The sequence below is a fragment of the Schistocerca serialis genome, unplaced genomic scaffold, assembly GCF_023864345.2.
Source record: "Schistocerca serialis cubense isolate TAMUIC-IGC-003099 unplaced genomic scaffold, iqSchSeri2.2 HiC_scaffold_13, whole genome shotgun sequence".
Taxonomy (NCBI): domain Eukaryota; kingdom Metazoa; phylum Arthropoda; class Insecta; order Orthoptera; family Acrididae; genus Schistocerca; species Schistocerca serialis.
Window position 1 is genome coordinate 78,736 of NW_026047513.1, and position 18,193 is coordinate 96,928.

General features: G+C 49.8%; 16 non-coding genes across 16 annotated transcripts; all 16 read right to left on the reverse strand.

The window, feature by feature from the left end:
- Positions 1-327: 327 nt before the first annotated feature.
- LOC126439307 (5S ribosomal RNA) lies at positions 328-445 on the reverse strand. The gene has a single exon (XR_007581091.1). It is a non-coding gene; the product is annotated as a 5S ribosomal RNA (ribosomal RNA).
- A 1,031-nt stretch (positions 446-1,476) lies between these two features.
- LOC126439244 (5S ribosomal RNA) lies at positions 1,477-1,595 on the reverse strand. Its single transcript, XR_007581034.1, has one exon. It is a non-coding gene; the product is annotated as a 5S ribosomal RNA (ribosomal RNA).
- A 1,026-nt stretch (positions 1,596-2,621) lies between these two features.
- LOC126439316 (5S ribosomal RNA) lies at positions 2,622-2,740 on the reverse strand. Its single transcript, XR_007581099.1, has one exon. It is a non-coding gene; the product is annotated as a 5S ribosomal RNA (ribosomal RNA).
- A 1,025-nt stretch (positions 2,741-3,765) lies between these two features.
- Positions 3,766-3,884, reverse strand: LOC126439328 (5S ribosomal RNA). The gene has a single exon (XR_007581110.1). It is a non-coding gene; the product is annotated as a 5S ribosomal RNA (ribosomal RNA).
- Positions 3,885-4,910: 1,026 nt separating this feature from the next.
- Positions 4,911-5,029, reverse strand: LOC126439340 (5S ribosomal RNA). Its single transcript, XR_007581121.1, has one exon. It is a non-coding gene; the product is annotated as a 5S ribosomal RNA (ribosomal RNA).
- A 1,024-nt stretch (positions 5,030-6,053) lies between these two features.
- On the reverse strand, positions 6,054-6,172 carry LOC126439352 (5S ribosomal RNA). Its single transcript, XR_007581132.1, has one exon. It is a non-coding gene; the product is annotated as a 5S ribosomal RNA (ribosomal RNA).
- Positions 6,173-7,196: 1,024 nt separating this feature from the next.
- LOC126439251 (5S ribosomal RNA) lies at positions 7,197-7,315 on the reverse strand. The gene has a single exon (XR_007581040.1). It is a non-coding gene; the product is annotated as a 5S ribosomal RNA (ribosomal RNA).
- A 1,025-nt stretch (positions 7,316-8,340) lies between these two features.
- LOC126439263 (5S ribosomal RNA) lies at positions 8,341-8,459 on the reverse strand. The gene has a single exon (XR_007581051.1). It is a non-coding gene; the product is annotated as a 5S ribosomal RNA (ribosomal RNA).
- Positions 8,460-9,484: 1,025 nt separating this feature from the next.
- Positions 9,485-9,603, reverse strand: LOC126439275 (5S ribosomal RNA). Its single transcript, XR_007581062.1, has one exon. It is a non-coding gene; the product is annotated as a 5S ribosomal RNA (ribosomal RNA).
- Positions 9,604-10,625: 1,022 nt separating this feature from the next.
- LOC126439287 (5S ribosomal RNA) lies at positions 10,626-10,744 on the reverse strand. Its single transcript, XR_007581073.1, has one exon. It is a non-coding gene; the product is annotated as a 5S ribosomal RNA (ribosomal RNA).
- A 1,025-nt stretch (positions 10,745-11,769) lies between these two features.
- LOC126439299 (5S ribosomal RNA) lies at positions 11,770-11,888 on the reverse strand. Its single transcript, XR_007581084.1, has one exon. It is a non-coding gene; the product is annotated as a 5S ribosomal RNA (ribosomal RNA).
- A 1,024-nt stretch (positions 11,889-12,912) lies between these two features.
- LOC126439310 (5S ribosomal RNA) lies at positions 12,913-13,031 on the reverse strand. Its single transcript, XR_007581094.1, has one exon. It is a non-coding gene; the product is annotated as a 5S ribosomal RNA (ribosomal RNA).
- Positions 13,032-14,054: 1,023 nt separating this feature from the next.
- LOC126439305 (5S ribosomal RNA) lies at positions 14,055-14,173 on the reverse strand. The gene has a single exon (XR_007581089.1). It is a non-coding gene; the product is annotated as a 5S ribosomal RNA (ribosomal RNA).
- Positions 14,174-15,197: 1,024 nt separating this feature from the next.
- LOC126439312 (5S ribosomal RNA) lies at positions 15,198-15,316 on the reverse strand. The gene has a single exon (XR_007581095.1). It is a non-coding gene; the product is annotated as a 5S ribosomal RNA (ribosomal RNA).
- Positions 15,317-16,340: 1,024 nt separating this feature from the next.
- LOC126439306 (5S ribosomal RNA) lies at positions 16,341-16,459 on the reverse strand. Its single transcript, XR_007581090.1, has one exon. It is a non-coding gene; the product is annotated as a 5S ribosomal RNA (ribosomal RNA).
- Positions 16,460-17,483: 1,024 nt separating this feature from the next.
- On the reverse strand, positions 17,484-17,602 carry LOC126439313 (5S ribosomal RNA). Its single transcript, XR_007581096.1, has one exon. It is a non-coding gene; the product is annotated as a 5S ribosomal RNA (ribosomal RNA).
- Between the last annotated feature and the right edge of the window lie 591 nt (positions 17,603-18,193).

The window sequence follows — 18,193 nt, forward strand, 5'->3', positions numbered from 1 at the left end:
AAGAAACGTCTGCAGGAGATGAGGAGACGAGACGAGACGACTAAAGAATAAATTTATAATTACATATCGAAGTAGGAATTGTACACCGCTACACAACAACAGGCCCTGACGTATTTCAGAACACATCTGCCGATCGTACTGTTTTGTCGTTTTCAAAGACTTCCTGGCGAACTTGGTTAGGCACATTCTCCCTCAAACTGAGATATTTACTGCAATTTCGCACCTTATGGTCATTACAGTAGATTAAAATGCTTAAGCAAGAATCTTTGTCACAACAGAACGGTGGTATGGAAAGAGGGCGGTATAAAAAAAAAGTAAATGAAAGGGAGCCAACAGCACGTGGTGTTCCCAGGTGGTCACCCATCCAAGTACTAACCACGCCCGATGTTGTTTAACTTCGGTGATCGGACGAGAACCGTGTATTCAACATGGTATGGCCGTTGGCGCCCATATAATGTAGGCGCATGGAAGAATTTCGCATCGGTTCTTATCCCAACACACACAAAATCATACTTTTTCGGTCGAAAGCAGCCGCATTTTTTTTTATTGACAATTCGTCACGTTAGCGCGAACGCAATCCTGAGATCCAAAACTTATGAGCCGGAAGGACGCGCTTCGTGTATTTTTTTTTTTTTTTTGGAGATTTATGAATTTATTTATTAACATTACATCGTTACAAGCTAACAACTGTACAACATAAAACACGAACAGAATTGTAATTGTAAGCACTTCCTTCCGCAATCCGACGTGCCAGCAGAGCGACTGCCGAATTAGCGGGCGCGCCGCCGTGTGTGTGAGACGCGCAGCTTCTCGTTGCACCTCCTGTCATCCGCTTGGCGCGTGCAGCCTTCGACACTCGCGGAAGACGCATCTTGTTCCTGGTGTCCAGCGCAGGGAGAGGCTGGCGCGCGGCCGACCGGCGTAAGGCCTGTGCGGGGTGTGGCAGTGTCTTGTTGGAGGGCGCCACTGCTGGCGATGTGAGCTTCCTCGCCTCGCCCCGCCTCGCCTCGCCTCAGACGAGGTGTTTGCGTAATTTGCAGTGCATTCGCACCATTCCTGTCCTCTGTCCCCGTCCCGACTTGTCCCGACTTTGCTCGACTGCCGCTCGCTGCCGCTCGGGTCGTGGCCCATATAACAGCGCAAGCACAAGAAACGTCTGCAGGAGATGACGAGACGAGACGAGTCGACTAAGGAATAAATTTATAATTACATATCGACGTAGGAATTGTACACCGCTACACAACAACAGGCCGCTGACGTATTTCAGAACACATCTGCCGATTCGTACTGTTTTGTCGTTTTCAAAGACTTCCTGGCGAACTTGGTTAGCACATTCTCCCTCAAACTGAGATATTTACTGCAATTTCGCACCTTATGGTCATTACAGTAGATTAAAATGCTTAAGCAAGAATCTTTGTCACAACAGAACGGTGGTATGGAAAGAGGGCGGTATAAAAAAAAAAGTAAATGAAAGGGAGCCAACAGCACGTGGTGTTCCCAGGTGGTCACCCATCCAAGTACTAACCACGCCCGATGTTGTTTAACTTCGGTGATCGGACGAGAACCGGTGTATTCAACATGGTATGGCCGTTGGCGCCCATATAATGTAGGCGCATGGAAGAATTCGCATTCGGTTCTTATCCCAACACACACAAAATCATACTTTTCGGTCGAAAGCAGCCGCATTTTTTTTTATTGACAATTCGTCACGTTAGCGCGAACGCAATCCTGAGATCCAAAACTTATGAGCCGGAAGGACGCGCTTCGTGTATTTTTTTTTTTTTTTTGGAGATTTATGAATTTATTTATTAACATTACATCGTTACAAGCTAACAACTGTACAACATAAAACACGAACAGAATTGTAATTGTAAGCACTTCCTTCCGCAATCCGACGTGCCAGCAGAGCGACTGCCGAATTAGCGGGCGCGCCGCCGTGTGTGTGAGACGCGCAGCTTCTCGTTGCACCTCCTGTCATCCGCTTGGCGCGTGCAGCCTTCGACACTCGCGGAAGACGCATCTTGTTCCTGGTGTCCAGCGCAGGAGGGCTGGCGCGCGGCCGACCGGCGTAAGGCCTGTGCGGGGTGTGGCAGTGTCTTGTTGGAGGGCGCCACTGCTGGCGATGTGAGCTTCCTCGCCTCGCCCCGCCTCGCCTCGCCTCAGACGAGGTGTTTGCGTAATTTGCAGTGCATTCGCACCATTCCTGTCTCTGTCCCCGTCCCGACTTGTCCCGACTTTGCTCGACTGCCGCTCGCTGCCGCTCGGGTCGTGGCCCATATAACAGCGCAAGCACAAGAAACGTCTGCAGGAGATGACGAGACGAGACGAGTCGACTAAGGAATAAATTTATAATTACATATCGACGTAGGAATTGTACACCGCTACACAACAACAGGCGCTGACGTATTTCAGAACACATCTGCCGATTCGTACTGTTTTGTCGTTTTCAAAGACTTCCTGGCGAACTTGGTTAGCACATTCTCCCTCAAACTGAGATATTTACTGCAATTTCGCACCTTATGGTCATTACAGTAGATTAAAATGCTTAAGCAAGAATCTTTGTCACAACAGAACGGTGGTATGGAAAGAGGGCGGTATAAAAAAAAAAGTAAATGAAAGGGAGCCAACAGCACGTGGTGTTCCCAGGTGGTCACCCATCCAAGTACTAACCACGCCCGATGTTGTTTAACTTCGGTGATCGGACGAGAACCGGTGTATTCAACATGGTATGGCCGTTGGCGCCCATATAATGTAGGCGCATGGAAGAATTCGCATTCGGTTCTTATCCCAACACACACAAAATCATACTTTTCGGTCGAAAGCAGCCGCATTTTTTTTATTGACAATTCGTCACGTTAGCGCGAACGCAATCCTGAGATCCAAAACTTATGAGCCGGAAGGACGCGCTTCGTGTATTTTTTTTTTTTTTTTGGAGATTTATGAATTTATTTATTAACATTACATCGTTACAAGCTAACAACTGTACAACATAAAACACGAACAGAATTGTAATTGTAAGCACTTCCTTCCGCAATCCGACGTGCCAGCAGAGCGACTGCCGAATTAGCGGGCGCGCCGCCGTGTGTGTGAGACGCGCAGCTTCTCGTTGCACCTCCTGTCATCCGCTTGGCGCGTGCAGCCTTCGACACTCGCGGAAGACGCATCTTGTTCCTGGTGTCCAGCGCAGGAGGGCTGGCGCGCGGCCGACCGGCGTAAGGCCTGTGCGGGGTGTGGCAGTGTCTTGTTGGAGGGCGCCACTGCTGGCGATGTGAGCTTCCTCGCCTCGCCCCGCCTCGCCTCGCCTCAGACGAGGTGTTTGCGTAATTTGCAGTGCATTCGCACCATTCCTGTCTCTGTCCCCGTCCCGACTTGTCCCGACTTTGCTCGACTGCCGCTCGCTGCCGCTCGGGTCGTGGCCCATATAACAGCGCAAGCACAAGAAACGTCTGCAGGAGATGACGAGACGAGACGAGTCGACTAAGGAATAAATTTATAATTACATATCGACGTAGGAATTGTACACCGCTACACAACAACAGGCGCTGACGTATTTCAGAACACATCTGCCGATTCGTACTGTTTTGTCGTTTTCAAAGACTTCCTGGCGAACTTGGTTAGCACATTCTCCCTCAAACTGAGATATTTACTGCAATTTCGCACCTTATGGTCATTACAGTAGATTAAAATGCTTAAGCAAGAATCTTTGTCACAACAGAACGGTGGTATGGAAAGAGGGCGGTATAAAAAAAAAAGTAAATGAAAGGGAGCCAACAGCACGTGGTGTTCCCAGGTGGTCACCCATCCAAGTACTAACCACGCCCGATGTTGTTTAACTTCGGTGATCGGACGAGAACCGGTGTATTCAACATGGTATGGCCGTTGGCGCCCATATAATGTAGGCGCATGGAAGAATTCGCATTCGGTTCTTATCCCAACACACACAAAATCATACTTTTCGGTCGAAAGCAGCCGCATTTTTTTTATTGACAATTCGTCACGTTAGCGCGAACGCAATCCTGAGATCCAAAACTTATGAGCCGGAAGGACGCGCTTCGTGTATTTTTTTTTTTTTTTTTGGAGATTTATGAATTTATTTATTAACATTACATCGTTACAAGCTAACAACTGTACAACATAAAACACGAACAGAATTGTAATTGTAAGCACTTCCTTCCGCAATCCGACGTGCCAGCAGAGCGACTGCCGAATTAGCGGGCGCGCCGCCGTGTGTGTGAGACGCGCAGCTTCTCGTTGCACCTCCTGTCATCCGCTTGGCGCGTGCAGCCTTCGACACTCGCGGAAGACGCATCTTGTTCCTGGTGTCCAGCGCAGGAGGGCTGGCGCGCGGCCGACCGGCGTAAGGCCTGTGCGGGGTGTGGCAGTGTCTTGTTGGAGGGCGCCACTGCTGGCGATGTGAGCTTCCTCGCCTCGCCCCGCCTCGCCTCGCCTCAGACGAGGTGTTTGCGTAATTTGCAGTGCATTCGCACCATTCCTGTCTCTGTCCCCGTCCCGACTTGTCCCGACTTTGCTCGACTGCCGCTCGCTGCCGCTCGGGTCGTGGCCCATATAACAGCGCAAGCACAAGAAACGTCTGCAGGAGATGACGAGACGAGACGAGTCGACTAAGGAATAAATTTATAATTACATATCGACGTAGGAATTGTACACCGCTACACAACAACAGGCGCTGACGTATTTCAGAACACATCTGCCGATTCGTACTGTTTTGTCGTTTTCAAAGACTTCCTGGCGAACTTGGTTAGCACATTCTCCCTCAAACTGAGATATTTACTGCAATTTCGCACCTTATGGTCATTACAGTAGATTAAAATGCTTAAGCAAGAATCTTTGTCACAACAGAACGGTGGTATGGAAAGAGGGCGGTATAAAAAAAAAAGTAAATGAAAGGGAGCCAACAGCACGTGGTGTTCCCAGGTGGTCACCCATCCAAGTACTAACCACGCCCGATGTTGTTTAACTTCGGTGATCGGACGAGAACCGGTGTATTCAACATGGTATGGCCGTTGGCGCCCATATAATGTAGGCGCATGGAAGAATTCGCATTCGGTTCTTATCCCAACACACACAAAATCATACTTTTCGGTCGAAAGCAGCCGCATTTTTTTTATTGACAATTCGTCACGTTAGCGCGAACGCAATCCTGAGATCCAAAACTTATGAGCCGGAAGGACGCGCTTCGTGTATTTTTTTTTTTTTTTGGAGATTTATGAATTTATTTATTAACATTACATCGTTACAAGCTAACAACTGTACAACATAAAACACGAACAGAATTGTAATTGTAAGCACTTCCTTCCGCAATCCGACGTGCCAGCAGAGCGACTGCCGAATTAGCGGGCGCGCCGCCGTGTGTGTGAGACGCGCAGCTTCTCGTTGCACCTCCTGTCATCCGCTTGGCGCGTGCAGCCTTCGACACTCGCGGAAGACGCATCTTGTTCCTGGTGTCCAGCGCAGGAGGGCTGGCGCGCGGCCGACCGGCGTAAGGCCTGTGCGGGGTGTGGCAGTGTCTTGTTGGAGGGCGCCACTGCTGGCGATGTGAGCTTCCTCGCCTCGCCCCGCCTCGCCTCGCCTCAGACGAGGTGTTTGCGTAATTTGCAGTGCATTCGCACCATTCCTGTCTCTGTCCCCGTCCCGACTTGTCCCGACTTTGCTCGACTGCCGCTCGCTGCCGCTCGGGTCGTGGCCCATATAACAGCGCAAGCACAAGAAACGTCTGCAGGAGATGACGAGACGAGACGAGTCGACTAAGGAATAAATTTATAATTACATATCGACGTAGGAATTGTACACCGCTACACAACAACAGGCGCTGACGTATTTCAGAACACATCTGCCGATTCGTACTGTTTTGTCGTTTTCAAAGACTTCCTGGCGAACTTGGTTAGCACATTCTCCCTCAAACTGAGATATTTACTGCAATTTCGCACCTTATGGTCATTACAGTAGATTAAAATGCTTAAGCAAGAATCTTTGTCACAACAGAACGGTGGTATGGAAAGAGGGCGGTATAAAAAAAAAAGTAAATGAAAGGGAGCCAACAGCACGTGGTGTTCCCAGGTGGTCACCCATCCAAGTACTAACCACGCCCGATGTTGTTTAACTTCGGTGATCGGACGAGAACCGGTGTATTCAACATGGTATGGCCGTTGGCGCCCATATAATGTAGGCGCATGGAAGAATTCGCATTCGGTTCTTATCCCAACACACACAAAATCATACTTTTCGGTCGAAAGCAGCCGCATTTTTTTTATTGACAATTCGTCACGTTAGCGCGAACGCAATCCTGAGATCCAAAACTTATGAGCCGGAAGGACGCGCTTCGTGTATTTTTTTTTTTTTTTGGAGATTTATGAATTTATTTATTAACATTACATCGTTACAAGCTAACAACTGTACAACATAAAACACGAACAGAATTGTAATTGTAAGCACTTCCTTCCGCAATCCGACGTGCCAGCAGAGCGACTGCCGAATTAGCGGGCGCGCCGCCGTGTGTGTGAGACGCGCAGCTTCTCGTTGCACCTCCTGTCATCCGCTTGGCGCGTGCAGCCTTCGACACTCGCGGAAGACGCATCTTGTTCCTGGTGTCCAGCGCAGGAGGGCTGGCGCGCGGCCGACCGGCGTAAGGCCTGTGCGGGGTGTGGCAGTGTCTTGTTGGAGGGCGCCACTGCTGGCGATGTGAGCTTCCTCGCCTCGCCCCGCCTCGCCTCGCCTCAGACGAGGTGTTTGCGTAATTTGCAGTGCATTCGCACCATTCCTGTCTCTGTCCCCGTCCCGACTTGTCCCGACTTTGCTCGACTGCCGCTCGCTGCCGCTCGGGTCGTGGCCCATATAACAGCGCAAGCACAAGAAACGTCTGCAGGAGATGACGAGACGAGACGAGTCGACTAAGGAATAAATTTATAATTACATATCGACGTAGGAATTGTACACCGCTACACAACAACAGGCGCTGACGTATTTCAGAACACATCTGCCGATTCGTACTGTTTTGTCGTTTTCAAAGACTTCCTGGCGAACTTGGTTAGCACATTCTCCCTCAAACTGAGATATTTACTGCAATTTCGCACCTTATGGTCATTACAGTAGATTAAAATGCTTAAGCAAGAATCTTTGTCACAACAGAACGGTGGTATGGAAAGAGGGCGGTATAAAAAAAAAAGTAAATGAAAGGGAGCCAACAGCACGTGGTGTTCCCAGGTGGTCACCCATCCAAGTACTAACCACGCCCGATGTTGTTTAACTTCGGTGATCGGACGAGAACCGGTGTATTCAACATGGTATGGCCGTTGGCGCCCATATAATGTAGGCGCATGGAAGAATTCGCATTCGGTTCTTATCCCAACACACACAAAATCATACTTTTCGGTCGAAAGCAGCCGCATTTTTTTTATTGACAATTCGTCACGTTAGCGCGAACGCAATCCTGAGATCCAAAACTTATGAGCCGGAAGGACGCGCTTCGTGTATTTTTTTTTTTTTTTTGGAGATTTATGAATTTATTTATTAACATTACATCGTTACAAGCTAACAACTGTACAACATAAAACACGAACAGAATTGTAATTGTAAGCACTTCCTTCCGCAATCCGACGTGCCAGCAGAGCGACTGCCGAATTAGCGGGCGCGCCGCCGTGTGTGTGAGACGCGCAGCTTCTCGTTGCACCTCCTGTCATCCGCTTGGCGCGTGCAGCCTTCGACACTCGCGGAAGACGCATCTTGTTCCTGGTGTCCAGCGCAGGAGGGCTGGCGCGCGGCCGACCGGCGTAAGGCCTGTGCGGGGTGTGGCAGTGTCTTGTTGGAGGGCGCCACTGCTGGCGATGTGAGCTTCCTCGCCTCGCCCCGCCTCGCCTCGCCTCAGACGAGGTGTTTGCGTAATTTGCAGTGCATTCGCACCATTCCTGTCTCTGTCCCCGTCCCGACTTGTCCCGACTTTGCTCGACTGCCGCTCGCTGCCGCTCGGGTCGTGGCCCATATAACAGCGCAAGCACAAGAAACGTCTGCAGGAGATGACGAGACGAGACGAGTCGACTAAGGAATAAATTTATAATTACATATCGACGTAGGAATTGTACACCGCTACACAACAACAGGCGCTGACGTATTTCAGAACACATCTGCCGATTCGTACTGTTTTGTCGTTTTCAAAGACTTCCTGGCGAACTTGGTTAGCACATTCTCCCTCAAACTGAGATATTTACTGCAATTTCGCACCTTATGGTCATTACAGTAGATTAAAATGCTTAAGCAAGAATCTTTGTCACAACAGAACGGTGGTATGGAAAGAGGGCGGTATAAAAAAAAAAGTAAATGAAAGGGAGCCAACAGCACGTGGTGTTCCCAGGTGGTCACCCATCCAAGTACTAACCACGCCCGATGTTGTTTAACTTCGGTGATCGGACGAGAACCGGTGTATTCAACATGGTATGGCCGTTGGCGCCCATATAATGTAGGCGCATGGAAGAATTCGCATTCGGTTCTTATCCCAACACACACAAAATCATACTTTTCGGTCGAAAGCAGCCGCATTTTTTTTATTGACAATTCGTCACGTTAGCGCGAACGCAATCCTGAGATCCAAAACTTATGAGCCGGAAGGACGCGCTTCGTGTATTTTTTTTTTTTTTTTGGAGATTTATGAATTTATTTATTAACATTACATCGTTACAAGCTAACAACTGTACAACATAAAACACGAACAGAATTGTAATTGTAAGCACTTCCTTCCGCAATCCGACGTGCCAGCAGAGCGACTGCCGAATTAGCGGGCGCGCCGCCGTGTGTGTGAGACGCGCAGCTTCTCGTTGCACCTCCTGTCATCCGCTTGGCGCGTGCAGCCTTCGACACTCGCGGAAGACGCATCTTGTTCCTGGTGTCCAGCGCAGGAGGGCTGGCGCGCGGCCGACCGGCGTAAGGCCTGTGCGGGGTGTGGCAGTGTCTTGTTGGAGGGCGCCACTGCTGGCGATGTGAGCTTCCTCGCCTCGCCCCGCCTCGCCTCGCCTCAGACGAGGTGTTTGCGTAATTTGCAGTGCATTCGCACCATTCCTGTCTCTGTCCCCGTCCCGACTTGTCCCGACTTTGCTCGACTGCCGCTCGCTGCCGCTCGGGTCGTGGCCCATATAACAGCGCAAGCACAAGAAACGTCTGCAGGAGATGACGAGACGAGACGAGTCGACTAAGGAATAAATTTATAATTACATATCGACGTAGGAATTGTACACCGCTACACAACAACAGGCGCTGACGTATTTCAGAACACATCTGCCGATTCGTACTGTTTTGTCGTTTTCAAAGACTTCCTGGCGAACTTGGTTAGCACATTCTCCCTCAAACTGAGATATTTACTGCAATTTCGCACCTTATGGTCATTACAGTAGATTAAAATGCTTAAGCAAGAATCTTTGTCACAACAGAACGGTGGTATGGAAAGAGGGCGGTATAAAAAAAAAAGTAAATGAAAGGGAGCCAACAGCACGTGGTGTTCCCAGGTGGTCACCCATCCAAGTACTAACCACGCCCGATGTTGTTTAACTTCGGTGATCGGACGAGAACCGGTGTATTCAACATGGTATGGCCGTTGGCGCCCATATAATGTAGGCGCATGGAAGAATTCGCATTCGGTTCTTATCCCAACACACACAAAATCATACTTTTCGGTCGAAAGCAGCCGCATTTTTTTTATTGACAATTCGTCACGTTAGCGCGAACGCAATCCTGAGATCCAAAACTTATGAGCCGGAAGGACGCGCTTCGTGTATTTTTTTTTTTTTTGGAGATTTATGAATTTATTTATTAACATTACATCGTTACAAGCTAACAACTGTACAACATAAAACACGAACAGAATTGTAATTGTAAGCACTTCCTTCCGCAATCCGACGTGCCAGCAGAGCGACTGCCGAATTAGCGGGCGCGCCGCCGTGTGTGTGAGACGCGCAGCTTCTCGTTGCACCTCCTGTCATCCGCTTGGCGCGTGCAGCCTTCGACACTCGCGGAAGACGCATCTTGTTCCTGGTGTCCAGCGCAGGAGGGCTGGCGCGCGGCCGACCGGCGTAAGGCCTGTGCGGGGTGTGGCAGTGTCTTGTTGGAGGGCGCCACTGCTGGCGATGTGAGCTTCCTCGCCTCGCCCCGCCTCGCCTCGCCTCAGACGAGGTGTTTGCGTAATTTGCAGTGCATTCGCACCATTCCTGTCTCTGTCCCCGTCCCGACTTGTCCCGACTTTGCTCGACTGCCGCTCGCTGCCGCTCGGGTCGTGGCCCATATAACAGCGCAAGCACAAGAAACGTCTGCAGGAGATGACGAGACGAGACGAGTCGACTAAGGAATAAATTTATAATTACATATCGACGTAGGAATTGTACACCGCTACACAACAACAGGCGCTGACGTATTTCAGAACACATCTGCCGATTCGTACTGTTTTGTCGTTTTCAAAGACTTCCTGGCGAACTTGGTTAGCACATTCTCCCTCAAACTGAGATATTTACTGCAATTTCGCACCTTATGGTCATTACAGTAGATTAAAATGCTTAAGCAAGAATCTTTGTCACAACAGAACGGTGGTATGGAAAGAGGGCGGTATAAAAAAAAAGTAAATGAAAGGGAGCCAACAGCACGTGGTGTTCCCAGGTGGTCACCCATCCAAGTACTAACCACGCCCGATGTTGTTTAACTTCGGTGATCGGACGAGAACCGGTGTATTCAACATGGTATGGCCGTTGGCGCCCATATAATGTAGGCGCATGGAAGAATTCGCATTCGGTTCTTATCCCAACACACACAAAATCATACTTTTCGGTCGAAAGCAGCCGCATTTTTTTTATTGACAATTCGTCACGTTAGCGCGAACGCAATCCTGAGATCCAAAACTTATGAGCCGGAAGGACGCGCTTCGTGTATTTTTTTTTTTTTTTTGGAGATTTATGAATTTATTTATTAACATTACATCGTTACAAGCTAACAACTGTACAACATAAAACACGAACAGAATTGTAATTGTAAGCACTTCCTTCCGCAATCCGACGTGCCAGCAGAGCGACTGCCGAATTAGCGGGCGCGCCGCCGTGTGTGTGAGACGCGCAGCTTCTCGTTGCACCTCCTGTCATCCGCTTGGCGCGTGCAGCCTTCGACACTCGCGGAAGACGCATCTTGTTCCTGGTGTCCAGCGCAGGAGGGCTGGCGCGCGGCCGACCGGCGTAAGGCCTGTGCGGGGTGTGGCAGTGTCTTGTTGGAGGGCGCCACTGCTGGCGATGTGAGCTTCCTCGCCTCGCCCCGCCTCGCCTCGCCTCAGACGAGGTGTTTGCGTAATTTGCAGTGCATTCGCACCATTCCTGTCTCTGTCCCCGTCCCGACTTGTCCCGACTTTGCTCGACTGCCGCTCGCTGCCGCTCGGGTCGTGGCCCATATAACAGCGCAAGCACAAGAAACGTCTGCAGGAGATGACGAGACGAGACGAGTCGACTAAGGAATAAATTTATAATTACATATCGACGTAGGAATTGTACACCGCTACACAACAACAGGCGCTGACGTATTTCAGAACACATCTGCCGATTCGTACTGTTTTGTCGTTTTCAAAGACTTCCTGGCGAACTTGGTTAGCACATTCTCCCTCAAACTGAGATATTTACTGCAATTTCGCACCTTATGGTCATTACAGTAGATTAAAATGCTTAAGCAAGAATCTTTGTCACAACAGAACGGTGGTATGGAAAGAGGGCGGTATAAAAAAAAAAGTAAATGAAAGGGAGCCAACAGCACGTGGTGTTCCCAGGTGGTCACCCATCCAAGTACTAACCACGCCCGATGTTGTTTAACTTCGGTGATCGGACGAGAACCGGTGTATTCAACATGGTATGGCCGTTGGCGCCCATATAATGTAGGCGCATGGAAGAATTCGCATTCGGTTCTTATCCCAACACACACAAAATCATACTTTTCGGTCGAAAGCAGCCGCATTTTTTTTATTGACAATTCGTCACGTTAGCGCGAACGCAATCCTGAGATCCAAAACTTATGAGCCGGAAGGACGCGCTTCGTGTATTTTTTTTTTTTTTTGGAGATTTATGAATTTATTTATTAACATTACATCGTTACAAGCTAACAACTGTACAACATAAAACACGAACAGAATTGTAATTGTAAGCACTTCCTTCCGCAATCCGACGTGCCAGCAGAGCGACTGCCGAATTAGCGGGCGCGCCGCCGTGTGTGTGAGACGCGCAGCTTCTCGTTGCACCTCCTGTCATCCGCTTGGCGCGTGCAGCCTTCGACACTCGCGGAAGACGCATCTTGTTCCTGGTGTCCAGCGCAGGAGGGCTGGCGCGCGGCCGACCGGCGTAAGGCCTGTGCGGGGTGTGGCAGTGTCTTGTTGGAGGGCGCCACTGCTGGCGATGTGAGCTTCCTCGCCTCGCCCCGCCTCGCCTCGCCTCAGACGAGGTGTTTGCGTAATTTGCAGTGCATTCGCACCATTCCTGTCTCTGTCCCCGTCCCGACTTGTCCCGACTTTGCTCGACTGCCGCTCGCTGCCGCTCGGGTCGTGGCCCATATAACAGCGCAAGCACAAGAAACGTCTGCAGGAGATGACGAGACGAGACGAGTCGACTAAGGAATAAATTTATAATTACATATCGACGTAGGAATTGTACACCGCTACACAACAACAGGCGCTGACGTATTTCAGAACACATCTGCCGATTCGTACTGTTTTGTCGTTTTCAAAGACTTCCTGGCGAACTTGGTTAGCACATTCTCCCTCAAACTGAGATATTTACTGCAATTTCGCACCTTATGGTCATTACAGTAGATTAAAATGCTTAAGCAAGAATCTTTGTCACAACAGAACGGTGGTATGGAAAGAGGGCGGTATAAAAAAAAAAGTAAATGAAAGGGAGCCAACAGCACGTGGTGTTCCCAGGTGGTCACCCATCCAAGTACTAACCACGCCCGATGTTGTTTAACTTCGGTGATCGGACGAGAACCGGTGTATTCAACATGGTATGGCCGTTGGCGCCCATATAATGTAGGCGCATGGAAGAATTCGCATTCGGTTCTTATCCCAACACACACAAAATCATACTTTTCGGTCGAAAGCAGCCGCATTTTTTTTATTGACAATTCGTCACGTTAGCGCGAACGCAATCCTGAGATCCAAAACTTATGAGCCGGAAGGACGCGCTTCGTGTATTTTTTTTTTTTTTGGAGATTTATGAATTTATTTATTAACATTACATCGTTACAAGCTAACAACTGTACAACATAAAACACGAACAGAATTGTAATTGTAAGCACTTCCTTCCGCAATCCGACGTGCCAGCAGAGCGACTGCCGAATTAGCGGGCGCGCCGCCGTGTGTGTGAGACGCGCAGCTTCTCGTTGCACCTCCTGTCATCCGCTTGGCGCGTGCAGCCTTCGACACTCGCGGAAGACGCATCTTGTTCCTGGTGTCCAGCGCAGGAGGGCTGGCGCGCGGCCGACCGGCGTAAGGCCTGTGCGGGGTGTGGCAGTGTCTTGTTGGAGGGCGCCACTGCTGGCGATGTGAGCTTCCTCGCCTCGCCCCGCCTCGCCTCGCCTCAGACGAGGTGTTTGCGTAATTTGCAGTGCATTCGCACCATTCCTGTCTCTGTCCCCGTCCCGACTTGTCCCGACTTTGCTCGACTGCCGCTCGCTGCCGCTCGGGTCGTGGCCCATATAACAGCGCAAGCACAAGAAACGTCTGCAGGAGATGACGAGACGAGACGAGTCGACTAAGGAATAAATTTATAATTACATATCGACGTAGGAATTGTACACCGCTACACAACAACAGGCGCTGACGTATTTCAGAACACATCTGCCGATTCGTACTGTTTTGTCGTTTTCAAAGACTTCCTGGCGAACTTGGTTAGCACATTCTCCCTCAAACTGAGATATTTACTGCAATTTCGCACCTTATGGTCATTACAGTAGATTAAAATGCTTAAGCAAGAATCTTTGTCACAACAGAACGGTGGTATGGAAAGAGGGCGGTATAAAAAAAAAAGTAAATGAAAGGGAGCCAACAGCACGTGGTGTTCCCAGGTGGTCACCCATCCAAGTACTAACCACGCCCGATGTTGTTTAACTTCGGTGATCGGACGAGAACCGGTGTATTCAACATGGTATGGCCGTTGGGGCCCATATAATGTAGGCGCATGGAAGAATTCGCATTCGGTTCTTATCCCAACACACACAAAATCATACTTTTCGGTCGAAAGCAGCCGCATTTTTTTTATTGACAATTCGTCACGTTAGCGCGAACGCAATCCTGAGATCCAAAACTTATGAGCCGGAAGGACGCGCTTCGTGTATTTTTTTTTTTTTTTGGAGATTTATGAATTTATTTATTAACATTACATCGTTACAAGCTAACAACTGTACAACATAAAACACGAACAGAATTGTAATTGTAAGCACTTCCTTCCGCAATCCGACGTGCCAGCAGAGCGACTGCCGAATTAGCGGGCGCGCCGCCGTGTGTGTGAGACGCGCAGCTTCTCGTTGCACCTCCTGTCATCCGCTTGGCGCGTGCAGCCTTCGACACTCGCGGAAGACGCATCTTGTTCCTGGTGTCCAGCGCAGGAGGGCTGGCGCGCGGCCGACCGGCGTAAGGCCTGTGCGGGGTGTGGCAGTGTCTTGTTGGAGGGCGCCACTGCTGGCGATGTGAGCTTCCTCGCCTCGCCCCGCCTCGCCTCGCCTCAGACGAGGTGTTTGCGTAATTTGCAGTGCATTCGCACCATTCCTGTCTCTGTCCCCGTCCCGACTTGTCCCGACTTTGCTCGACTGCCGCTCGCTGCCGCTCGGGTCGTGGCCCATATAACAGCGCAAGCACAAGAAACGTCTGCAGGAGATGACGAGACGAGACGAGTCGACTAAGGAATAAATTTATAATTACATATCGACGTAGGAATTGTACACCGCTACACAACAACAGGCGCTGACGTATTTCAGAACACATCTGCCGATTCGTACTGTTTTGTCGTTTTCAAAGACTTCCTGGCGAACTTGGTTAGCACATTCTCCCTCAAACTGAGATATTTACTGCAATTTCGCACCTTATGGTCATTACAGTAGATTAAAATGCTTAAGCAAGAATCTTTGTCACAACAGAACGGTGGTATGGAAAGAGGGCGGTATAAAAAAAAAAGTAAATGAAAGGGAGCCAACAGCACGTGGTGTTCCCAGGTGGTCACCCATCCAAGTACTAACCACGCCCGATGTTGTTTAACTTCGGTGATCGGACGAGAACCGGTGTATTCAACATGGTATGGCCGTTGGCGCCCATATAATGTAGGCGCATGGAAGAATTCGCATTCGGTTCTTATCCCAACACACACAAAATCATACTTTTCGGTCGAAAGCAGCCGCATTTTTTTTATTGACAATTCGTCACGTTAGCGCGAACGCAATCCTGAGATCCAAAACTTATGAGCCGGAAGGACGCGCTTCGTGTATTTTTTTTTTTTTTTGGAGATTTATGAATTTATTTATTAACATTACATCGTTACAAGCTAACAACTGTACAACATAAAACACGAACAGAATTGTAATTGTAAGCACTTCCTTCCGCAATCCGACGTGCCAGCAGAGCGACTGCCGAATTAGCGGGCGCGCCGCCGTGTGTGTGAGACGCGCAGCTTCTCGTTGCACCTCCTGTCATCCGCTTGGCGCGTGCAGCCTTCGACACTCGCGGAAGACGCATCTTGTTCCTGGTGTCCAGCGCAGGAGGGCTGGCGCGCGGCCGACCGGCGTAAGGCCTGTGCGGGGTGTGGCAGTGTCTTGTTGGAGGGCGCCACTGCTGGCGATGTGAGCTTCCTCGCCTCGCCCCGCCTCGCCTCGCCTCAGACGAGGTGTTTGCGTAATTTGCAGTGCATTCGCACCATTCCTGTCTCTGTCCCCGTCCCGACTTGTCCCGACTTTGCTCGACTGCCGCTCGCTGCCGCTCGGGTCGTGGCCCATATAACAGCGCAAGCACAAGAAACGTCTGCAGGAGATGACGAGACGAGACGAGTCGACTAAGGAATAAATTTATAATTACATATCGACGTAGGAATTGTACACCGCTACACAACAACAGGCGCTGACGTATTTCAGAACACATCTGCCGATTCGTACTGTTTTGTCGTTTTCAAAGACTTCCTGGCGAACTTGGTTAGCACATTCTCCCTCAAACTGAGATATTTACTGCAATTTCGCACCTTATGGTCATTACAGTAGATTAAAATGCTTAAGCAAGAATCTTTGTCACAACAGAACGGTGGTATGGAAAGAGGGCGGTATAAAAAAAAAAGTAAATGAAAGGGAGCCAACAGCACGTGGTGTTCCCAGGTGGTCACCCATCCAAGTACTAACCACGCCCGATGTTGTTTAACTTCGGTGATCGGACGAGAACCGGTGTATTCAACATGGTATGGCCGTTGGGGCCCATATAATGTAGGCGCATGGAAGAATTCGCATTCGGTTCTTATCCCAACACACACAAAATCATACTTTTCGGTCGAAAGCAGCCGCATTTTTTTTATTGACAATTCGTCACGTTAGCGCGAACGCAATCCTGAGATCCAAAACTTATGAGCCGGAAGGACGCGCTTCGTGTATTTTTTTTTTTTTTTGGAGATTTATGAATTTATTTATTAACATTACATCGTTACAAGCTAACAACTGTACAACATAAAACACGAACAGAATTGTAATTGTAAGCACTTCCTTCCGCAATCCGACGTGCCAGCAGAGCGACTGCCGAATTAGCGGGCGCGCCGCCGTGTGTGTGAGACGCGCAGCTTCTCGTTGCACCTCCTGTCATCCGCTTGGCGCGTGCAGCCTTCGACACTCGCGGAAGACGCATCTTGTTCCTGGTGTCCAGCGCAGGAGGGCTGGCGCGCGGCCGACCGGCGTAAGGCCTGTGCGGGGTGTGGCAGTGTCTTGTTGGAGGGCGCCACTGCTGGCGATGTGAGCTTCCTCGCCTCGCCCCGCCTCGCCTCGCCTCAGACGAGGTGTTTGCGTAATTTGCAGTGCATTCGCACCATTCCTGTCTCTGTCCCCGTCCCGACTTGTCCCGACTTTGCTCGACTGCCGCTCGCTGCCGCTCGGGTCGTGGCCCATATAACAGCGCAAGCACAAGAAACGTCTGCAGGAGATGACGAGACGAGACGAGTCGACTAAGGAATAAATTTATAATTACATATCGACGTAGGAATTGTACACCGCTACACAACAACAGGCGCTGACGTATTTCAGAACACATCTGCCGATTCGTACTGTTTTGTCGTTTTCAAAGACTTCCTGGCGAACTTGGTTAGCACATTCTCCCTCAAACTGAGATATTTACTGCAATTTCGCACCTTATGGTCATTACAGTAGATTAAAATGCTTAAGCAAGAATCTTTGTCACAACAGAACGGTGGTATGGAAAGAGGGCGGTATAAAAAAAAAAGTAAATGAAAGGGAGCCAACAGCACGTGGTGTTCCCAGGTGGTCACCCATCCAAGTACTAACCACGCCCGATGTTGTTTAACTTCGGTGATCGGACGAGAACCGGTGTATTCAACATGGTATGGCCGTTGGCGCCCATATAATGTAGGCGCATGGAAGAATTCGCATTCGGTTCTTATCCCAACACACACAAAATCATACTTTTCGGTCGAAAGCAGCCGCATTTTTTTTATTGACAATTCGTCACGTTAGCGCGAACGCAATCCTGAGATCCAAAACTTATGAGCCGGAAGGACGCGCTTCGTGTATTTTTTTTTTTTTTTGGAGATTTATGAATTTATTTATTAACATTACATCGTTACAAGCTAACAACTGTACAACATAAAACACGAACAGAATTGTAATTGTAAGCACTTCCTTCCGCAATCCGACGTGCCAGCAGAGCGACTGCCGAATTAGCGGGCGCGCCGCCGTGTGTGTGAGACGCGCAGCTTCTCGTTGCACCTCCTGTCATCCGCTTGGCGCGTGCAGCCTTCGACACTCGCGGAAGACGCATCTTGTTCCTGGTGTCCAGCGCAGGAGGGCTGGCGCGCGGCCGACCGGCGTAAGGCCTGTGCGGGGTGTGGCAGTGTCTTGTTGGAGGGCGCCACTGCTGGCGATGTGAGCTTCCTCGCCTCGCCCCGCCTCGCCTCGCCTCAGACGAGGTGTTTGCGTAATTTGCAGT